This window comes from Phodopus roborovskii, unplaced genomic scaffold (genome assembly GCF_943737965.1).
Source record: "Phodopus roborovskii unplaced genomic scaffold, PHOROB, whole genome shotgun sequence".
In the NCBI taxonomy this organism is placed as follows: domain Eukaryota; kingdom Metazoa; phylum Chordata; class Mammalia; order Rodentia; family Cricetidae; genus Phodopus; species Phodopus roborovskii.
The window spans coordinates 55,771,157-55,780,699 of record NW_026126511.1 but is presented as its reverse complement, the minus strand read 5'-3'; the positions used below and the strand labels follow the sequence as shown (position 1 = coordinate 55,780,699).

The 9,543-nt window shown below is 46.7% G+C and overlaps 1 pseudogene; it reads right to left on the bottom strand.

The window, feature by feature from the left end:
* Positions 1-8,534: 8,534 nt before the first annotated feature.
* On the bottom strand, positions 8,535-8,962 carry LOC127230504 (ATP synthase F(0) complex subunit C1, mitochondrial-like; annotated as a pseudogene).
* Positions 8,963-9,543: the final 581 nt, after the last annotated feature.

The window sequence follows — 9,543 nt, the reverse complement described above, 5'->3', positions numbered from 1 at the left end:
ACTCCCCTGCAGCCCCTGCTCGGCTCAGGCACTCCAGCTGCTCAAGGTGACTGACACAAAGTTTCTCTCTTTTGCCTACGAGGTATGGCCCGGGATGGCAAATCCATCCCTTGGGTGGCATTAGAGAGATGTTTGACACCCAGTGTTTGGGAACCCCTCATGAGGTGAAAAGACAATTATGTTCTAAAATATGGCAAAATACACTTATATACTTTATATTTCACAATGGTAGCAAATACACAGTTATGAAGCAGCAATGAAAAGGTGTAGGATTAAGAATCAACATAACATGAGGAGCCGCATGAAAGATTTTCACATTTGAAAGGTGAGAAACACTGTCTTAGAGTCTACTTCTTTGAGATGTGACAAATACTAAAGAGCAGTTGAGACATTCCTCCTCGGGGAACAACGACTACTGGATCCTCGGACCTTCTGTCCATAGGCAGCCATTGTTGGATTAGCTGCCTTTATGTGGTTCTTGTCAAACCGGATATATACACATACACACACTTACACATATCTACATCCATAAACATACACATTATACCAAGAGACAGGCACATAGACAAACACACATAAACACAGGAATACGAACCCTCCCCCACCCCCCGCACACACACACACACTGTTGACTCCTCGTAGTTGTAAATTTGACTTTATTCCAAATGAATTACAAATTCAGAATTGAAGGACTCCCCTTTGATCCCTATACTGAGCTGGGAAGACACAGGCTTTAGATCAAGGCCTGTAAGTGGGACAAGACACGCCTTTAATCCAAATCCTGAAAAGGAAAGGCACACCTTTAATCAGGCTCTCAGCTTCAGCTGGAAACCAATATAAACTCAATCAAATGAGGATCGATTCCTATTTTCATGTCTGTTTGGCCTGAACCTGGCAGTACATCTATTCCTTCAGTGATATTGGACCTACTTATCCAGTTTCAGCATATACAGATGAATAGCTGAGACAACCCGGCCCAAATGGCCAAGTAAACTCTACATTCTCCTACTTTCCATTCACATCTAGGGATCACATGATTTTGACAGCAGCCTGTCTAAAAAATGACACGCAGAAAGACACACACTCACTCACTCACTCACTCACATATGTGTATATGTCCCCTAATGTTGGTGAATGTAGAAAACCCTGACTAAAAGACATACACACACACGTATAGGGAAAGAATAATGCTAAATTTCAGTTATTGTAGGGAACTCTAGCACACCACACATAGCCATTGTCAGTGAGTCATGCTAGAAACCTCCGGAAATCAACATCTGAAAACAAAACAAAACAAAAACCAAAAGAGAGATTTCTTGGGATATTGGCTACCTATCAAGGATCTTCTTATAGGGGGCTCACATCATAACTGTTTTTCATGGTACTTTGCACAGATGCTGTGTCTGTGGGTGGGCAGAGATCAGATCACCGGGGAAAGGGATAAGAGGGGTACAAGGTCATCGGGTACTACTGGAGGAATTGTAGGCTCAGGGATCCAGGGAATCGCAATTCCATAGGTAGGAGCTCTTCATTCTAGGCCTGGCCTGGTGAATTACTCTTGTCCTGGTGATTAAAATCCACCTTAAAGTCTCTTGCCAACTTTGTTCTTTCCATGAGCCCTGTACTATGATATGACAGGAGTGAGTAGATCATCCTAGCAACAGGCAAACCAAGGGAAATTGAGCAGGGATTCATGCTCATTCTTGTCTACAAAGAGGGTTTCACTGTATCTTGGGATATGAGAGTTACTGTCTCAAGATCCTCACTCACAACAAGAAAACCCACCAAGTAAAATAATGACTCTTTTCCCTAGACTTGAGAATGATGCTTCCTTTCACTGGTTATGGCATTGTCCACGTGGTCCTGTGAGATCCCTTGCATTAAAGTGAACACAGCGTGGAAAGAGCACATCTCAAGGGGTAGACCAGTTGTCCTCACCCTCGCCGATGACTCTACCCATAAATACAGTTCTTCAGGGTGTGGTGACCTCCCAGCCCAAACCTAAATTCACATAAGTTGCTCCTTTCTAGGTGTATTTTGCCACTGTGTTAAATCATCTTATAATCCATAAAGTAAATAACAGGCCATGCCTGTGTCAGGGCCATTCTTTCTGGAGAGGGCTCTTGTCCGACTAGGTGACAAACACTGAGCTAGCTGAGGCAACTCTCATGCTTCTGTAGGCGAGAGAAGCGTCCTTGACACACGTGTTGAGTTGTGACAGTTTTGCACAAACTGGGCCCATCCAGTGTCGCCTCCATATAGAAGGCCCCAGTGTTCACCATTCCTGTCTCTTCCTCGGGCCATGCTTCCTGATGATCTCTTAGCCTCCTTCACTATTTCTCTTTTTGGCCCTTTGATAGAGAAGTTCCAAACTTTCTGTACATCTCAGGTTTCAATCACAGTTTACATGAAGTGAAGATATTTAATAAATGTGCTATGAAAAACCAAAAAGCTGCTTCAAAGAAGACATTGAAACTATTTGCCTATGTTTCCTGCGCTTGTTTGATAGCTTTTAATGGAGACTGTGTGGTTCTCAAGGAGGTCTAACCTAAGAATGCTAGAAACTTGGGCATCCCTCCTGTCTCAGCCTCCTGAGATGGGATGCAAAGCTGCTGTTATACTCTGTTGACACACCCTGGAATCTAGTCAGGCGTGGCCAGATTCGAGCCTACCAAGAGCTTTATAAAGGGTCAGATCTCCATCGGGTTCCCAGACCTCTTGGAGCTCGGGCAGTGAACAGAACCCTCCCTCCACACTGCACACTCCAGACTCTGTGGCACCCAGCAGCACCTACAGAACACTGGTTTCCTGATTCTGTGGACCACAAGAGAGCTCAGAAGGGAAAATGTACGTAAGGTCCAGGTCATCCAGTCTGGTGTTTTCTGGAGGATGGCTGGAATGTTTGTTTTTCAATCCATCCCAGGAGGTTTATAGCCTTAAACTGTGTCTCTGGCATGCTTCTCCACTCCACATGGAGTGAGGTGAAATGAACCAGGAGTAGTAGTATGCCCCATTGGAGGTGTTGGTTCTCTGTTCATTGTACAGGCAAGGAAACGTGGGTAACTGCCTTAAACGGGAACACATTTCTGCAATTACAAAAGCCAGTGATCCTTGTTTTCTTGGGATTATTTGTTTTTTTATGTTTGTCTTGGCAGATTGTTTTTTTGTTTGTTTGTTTGTTTTGTTCCGTTTTTAAAAGACAGGGATTCTCTGTAGCTTTGGAGGCTGTCTTGGAACTAGTCCTGTAGACAATGCTGTCCTCATACTCACAGAGATCTGCCAGTCTCTGCCTCCTGAGTGCTGGGATTAAAGGCATGTGACACCGACAGGCCTTTTTGTGTTGTTGTTGTTTTTTGTTTTTCTTTTTTGTTTTGTTTTGTTTTTTAGACTTTTTGCTTCCCAGAAGAGGGCATCAGATCCCATTATAAATGGCTGCAAGCCTCCATGTGGTTACTGAGAAGTGAAATCAGGCCCTGTGAAATAACTGCCAATGCACTTAACTGCTAAACTATCTCCAATCCCACTTATTGTGTATGTGTGTGTGTGTGTGTGTTTTTCTTGTTAGGGGGTTTGTGGGATGTTTTCTCTGTGGCGCAGCCTTGGCTGTCCTGGAACTTGCTCTGTGGACATGGATGTGCTTGAGTTCACAGAGGTCAACCAGGGTCTGACTCCCGAGTGCTGGGATTAAAGGCGGGCAGCACCTCTGCCTCAAGGCAGATTCTTCTTTGTCCGAGGCTTGCCCACAACCTACTGTGTAGTCAAGGATTACCCTGAAGTGTAGAATCTCCCTGTCCTCTTGTGAAAGAGCCAGGATTATAGCTACCGGCCAAACACCCATGCCATGCGATAGCAGATGAAAAATTGTGGGTTGACATCTTTCCTCTGATAACCTGTATATGTCCGGACAACCAGCTGGGGTTCATCAGGAGACTCTAGAGGTATTTTAGCAGCAGGATAATGCAGAAGATTTGGGGGTAGAATGTGAGCAGGAGAGAATGGGTGAGGTCCTGTCAAAGGACAGGCCCTTCTGTTTCTTATCTGTCCCTTCCACAGGGGGCACCTCAGGCTTCACTGGAGGCATTGCTTGGTCCAATTTGATGACCAAGCTTCCCATTAGGTGAGAATGTATGTACCAGCACCTGTAGGTGAGGAATGTGGAGTCTTTTGATTGGATGCTGTTGCGAGGGGTTGGTTCCTTGATGCAGGGACAGCTTAGAAAGTTGCATGAAAATGATTAATAATTTATTTATTCATTTGTGAACAGAGAAAAGAACCCCAATTGACAAGTTTGAGAAACAGCAGAGGAGAAGCTAGGATGGAGCAGAGTGTGCAGCAGCAAGGGCCAACACTCTCAGGTACTTGTATGCAAACCTGTGCTAAATCCAAATCCTTCTAGACGGTGTGTTTTTTCAGTGACTTACTGGTCTATGCATGAGTCAAGATGGGGACAGCTGTGATGGACAGAGAGGGACAGCCAGTGGTGCCAGGTAGCTGGCCATCTCCCCAGCTGCACAGAGTCTCCAAAATGATAGGTGGAACGGTGGCTGTCAGTGTATACAGGGACAGCGTCCCCAGTCAGCTAGGCCCGCGACTGCCCCTCCTGTTCTGATGTTTAATCTCCAAAGGCGAGGGTACCTACTCATCCCGAGGGAGGACATTGCTTGGCACTGCGGTCAGGGTGGATGCCAAGTCCTGGAGTGAGTTAGGGGACTCGTGGCTAGTGAGTGAGCAGGAAGATTTCCCAGGAAGAGTTCAGCGGTACACCTGCATGCTGTGTTCACAATAGTGACCCCCTTCCTGTCCTTGCAGGGCCTTCCCGGAGCAGATGGACTGACCCTGACATCAGGATCTTCCTGCAGGAGTGGGAAGTAGTAGAAGCGGAAATAGGCCACCCAGGCAGAAAAATTCACAAGAAGACCAGGGCTCTTTGCCAGCGACTCTTTCACAGGGGCCTGAAGAAGTCATGGCAAAGCTGTTTCGACCTGCTGGTCAGTCTGCAGTATCTGCACAGGAAACTATGTAGCGAGAGACCCAGGACAGAACCCTTGTTTTCTCCGTATGCCGAGGCCCTGTATAGGATCCTGGGCCATAGACCCCAGGGAAGCTATTTCCCAGGTAAGTTTCTTGGGGACGGTCCAGGGAATGCCCTTGAGTGTGGAATCAGCTGGCCTCTCTGTGGTGGGCACCCACTGGGGATAGCACAGGATGCAGGCAAGCCCCATTCCTACAGCTTCCGTGGCCCATGGTGGGAAAGTCTGTGCCCTGTGTGTCTGACCTTGTCTTTCACCCCAGGCAATGGAATTGGGACTTGTTCATAGCAGACCGAGAGACGGGAGCCAGGCAGTTGCTGAGGGTGAATAGGGCCAACTGTGGTGCCATGCTCATGATCTCACTGAGTTTCTTCTCTTGGCAGGGCCTCCCAAATATGGAGCTGGTTACCCCCTGTATCCGATGGACCCTCAACTTCCAATGGTGATACCATCTGCCCCGTACCAGCCTTGCCATTATGGCTTACCTGCACCTTCTCCAAGGCTTCAAGGCTACCAATGGTCTATGATGTCTTGTGGGCATTCCGGCCATCCAGCCTTCTTTTCGGCTGCACAACCCCTTCCTGCTCCCGTCCTAGAGACTCCAGTGTCAACCAACAGTGCTTGACTCCTGATGACACCCAAGGCCCTCAGGGAATTCAGTGGAGATTGCTGTGTTTTCTCTAGAAACACGAGGACCCTATGTGTTGTATGTGTACGCATCTTTGTCTGCCTCCTATATGCAGACAAAGGTGGAATCAAATAAAGGTCAATAAAATCACTCCCGCCTCATCCTTGTCATTTCAGTGTGGGCCATGAGGATAGAGCAGCAGGGGATGGGGGCTTGGAGGAGGTTGATTCTAGTACTCTCTTTCTGCATGGGACTCTTGTACTCAGACTCCTGTACCACATCTGCATGTCTCTCTGATGGACAGTACCTCATCAGAGTTTCCATTCTGTAGCCCTTCAGCTGTAGAACTCAAAGTCTTTGTTTCCAAGCCTCCCGTTGCCCAGTGTGCAAGGGAAACCAGACTGAGATGATACGGATATGGGTATAGAAGTGGTTTTACTCAGATGAAGGGGAAGCTATCACAGTTAAGAATCAGATATAAAATAATGTCCACCAGCGACATTGTCATCCAGTGTGAATTGAAAATGCTTTTGCATTTTTTTTTATTTCTTTTATATAACCAAGTTGATTTAAATGAAAGCAAACATTTATAGACAATATTTGGGAATTTGGGCGTCGTTCTTTCCAAACTACTTCTTGCTGGTAAGGGGCGCTGTCAAGGGGATTTGAAGAAGACCCAGAAATCCTGGCTGTAGTCTGTAAGGCTGCGTTGTCCAGCTGTTTTGAATGTAGGATCACCTGGTAGGTACTCTGTTTCAGGTGGTGTGGCTTGATCAAACCACATTAGTCTGGAAGGAATCCACATCTTTTCATTTTCTGTGGAAACAAAAATAGAAGTCCTTATCCCCAGTAACTTGTCCTTGAACTTAAATTTTGGAGTCAAAGCATTTTTTAAATTTAATTTATTATTTTACATGTCGATCCCAGTTCCCTCTCCCTCTCTCCCTCTCTCCCTCCGGCCCTCCCTCCCTTCCTCCCTCCCCATTACCCTCTCTGCCCTCTCACATGCACTCTAACCACCCTCCCCTCCCATCCCCTCACCCCAATTCCATATGTAGGGGAATGCCATCCAGTTGGGGTCATGTAGATCTGACAGGTCATGTGAAGTAGGGACTAGGGCTTCTGTCCTGACTCTAGATTAAGGCAGTTATCCCTCCTTGGGGGATGTGTTCTCAAGGTCCTTTTGTGCACCAGGGATACTTCCTGGCTCCACTGTCTGAGGTCCCTTAGACTGTTCAGTCCTTCTGGCTGAGACCCATATTCAGGGGGGCCTGAGTCAGTCCCCTGCTGGCTTCCCAGCTATCAGTCTGGTGGCCCTTTAGCTCCTCCTTGTTCAGGTAATCTGTCTCTTTGTGTTTCTGCCAGCTGGTCTTGTCCTCTCCATCTGCATCTGGGTTCTACTTCCACTCAGGGTTTATGTATGGGTGTTTGCTCCTGTTTCCATCAGGCATTAGTTGAGGGCTCCATGGAGAAGTTAGTTGTTGATCTCACTCTCCGGGAAGGGCATTTATGGTAGCCTATCCACAGAAACTCAGATTGTTAGTTGGCAGCAGTCTTGTATTTCTCTAGACCTTTCTTTGGGTTCAATTTTATCTTCAACCATTATTGGCTCCCTCTTTTATGATCTCTCTCTCTCTCTCTCTCTCTCTCTCTCTCTCTCTCTCTCTCTCTCTGTCTGTCTCCTGTCTTCTATTCCTAACCGGGTTCAATCTTCCTGGACACACATGTTTTCCTTTCCTACCCCTTGTTTTCTCCTAATTCTTTCTCCATTTGCTGCCCCCCCCCCACTTCCCCTGTGCTCTGGGGGACTTGTCCCTTCCCCGTTCTGTGAGGGACTTTATGTGAATCTCCTCTGGTGGTGTGAATTATGGGCTGCTGATCCTTTGATCTAGGTCTCAAATAATGCTTTTGCATCTTAGGGGTCACATTTGTAATACGTCAGGGCCAACTATGATCTCCTTAAGTATATAATGTTGTTGTCATTCTTGGCCGTATAGTTCTATGGCCATTATACATAAACACATTAGAGTTATTTCATACAATGACTCTTTTCATGTAGGTATGAGCTGGTTAATGTTTTGGACTTCAGCATGTCATAAGGTGACCTAATTGTGTATCAAATTGAAAAGGGGTGGAATTATGGTGTACTTGACTACATCTACCAGTAGTTAAAATCCCCAAATGGCTGGGCATCTCCTCGATGGGGGTCTGTCCTCTGGATGGGGGAAGTTTCACTTCTTATGAGGATGATTGAGGTTTGTGGTAGGTTGAATGTAATTTTCCCCATAATCTCTTAGCCTCTGCCTCCATTGAGAGGTGTGGTCTTGTTGAAGGAAGTGTGTCACTGTGGGGGCAGGCTTTGGAGTCTGTTGTGCTTATGCTTAGCTGAACGTCACAGTTCGTTCTCTGTTGTCTTTGACCAAGTTGTAGCCAGCAACATGCAGGTTTGTATGTCACCATGGTGACAATGGACTAAACCCATTGACCACTAAGTGAGACACCCCACTAAGGGATTTCCTTGCTCATAAGGGTTGCCTTGCTCATGGTGTGTCTTCCCTGCTACAGAAGCCATTTCTACAACAAGGTATGAGACACTCATTTAGTCCAGGTGTATTGAAGGGAAATGTCACACCTCTCACATGGGCCAGATTTCATAATGGAAATGTGTGAATGGACCTGAAGGACAATGTCTCTCTCTCTCTCTCTCTCTCTCTCTCTCTCTCTCTCTCTCTCTCTCTCCCCCCCCCTTCACTCTTACCTCTGTTTTGTTTTTTTGACAAAAATTGTTTAATGGTAAAAGTTAGCACACTCCAGCACCAGGCCTGGCCTGGAGTCCAAGCAGCATGGATGGCTGGCTGACCCCATGGAGCCTCAACTCACATGGCGAAGAGGATGAGGAAGGCTACCATCAAACAGAAGAGCCCCATGGCCTCACAGGGCTAAGCTCAGAACGGCATAGGAGAAGAGCTGTTGCCTGAGAGATGGCTTCCTGGCATAGCCAGTAATCAAGCTAGCAAACACTGTTCAAATGCCCGTCCCTGAGCCAGCCATACCAACTGTGGCAGCCCCAGCACCAATAGCCTTGGCAGCTGTGTCAATGTCCAGGGACACAACACTGGTCTGCAATTCCCGTCTGGCCCCCTGGAGTAGGGGAGCTGCTACTGGAAGGCTGTTTAGACAGGGCCTCTGTCCTACTCAGGAGGGAGGCAGACACAGGTCTGATTAGACCCCTGGTACAGGAGCGGATCCGACCTGGAGTAAAGAGCAGTGCCTTGGTGGTCTGCATTTTCCAATCTGCACCCCCACTCCCCTGCAGCCCCTGCTCGGCTCAGGCACTCCAGCTGCTCAAGGTGACTGACACAAAGTTTCTCTCTTTTGCCTACGAGGTATGGCCCGGGATGGCAAATCCATCCCTTGGGTGGCATTAGAGAGATGTTTGACACCCAGTGTTTGGGAACCCCTCATGAGGTGAAAAGACAATTATGTTCTAAAATATGGCAAAATACACTTATATACTTTATATTTCACAATGGTAGCAAATACACAGTTATGAAGCAGCAATGAAAAGGTGTAGGATTAAGAATCAACATAACATGAGGAGCCGCATGAAAGATTTTCACATTTGAAAGGTGAGAAACACTGTCTTAGAGTCTACTTCTTTGAGATGTGACAAATACTAAAGAGCAGTTGAGACATTCCTCCTCGGGGAACAACGACTACTGGATCCTCGGACCTTCTGTCCATAGGCAGCCATTGTTGGATTAGCTGCCTTTATGTGGTTCTTGTCAAACCGGATATATACACATACACACACTTACACATATCTACATCCATAAACATACACATTATACCAAGAGACAGGCACATAGACAAACACACATAAAC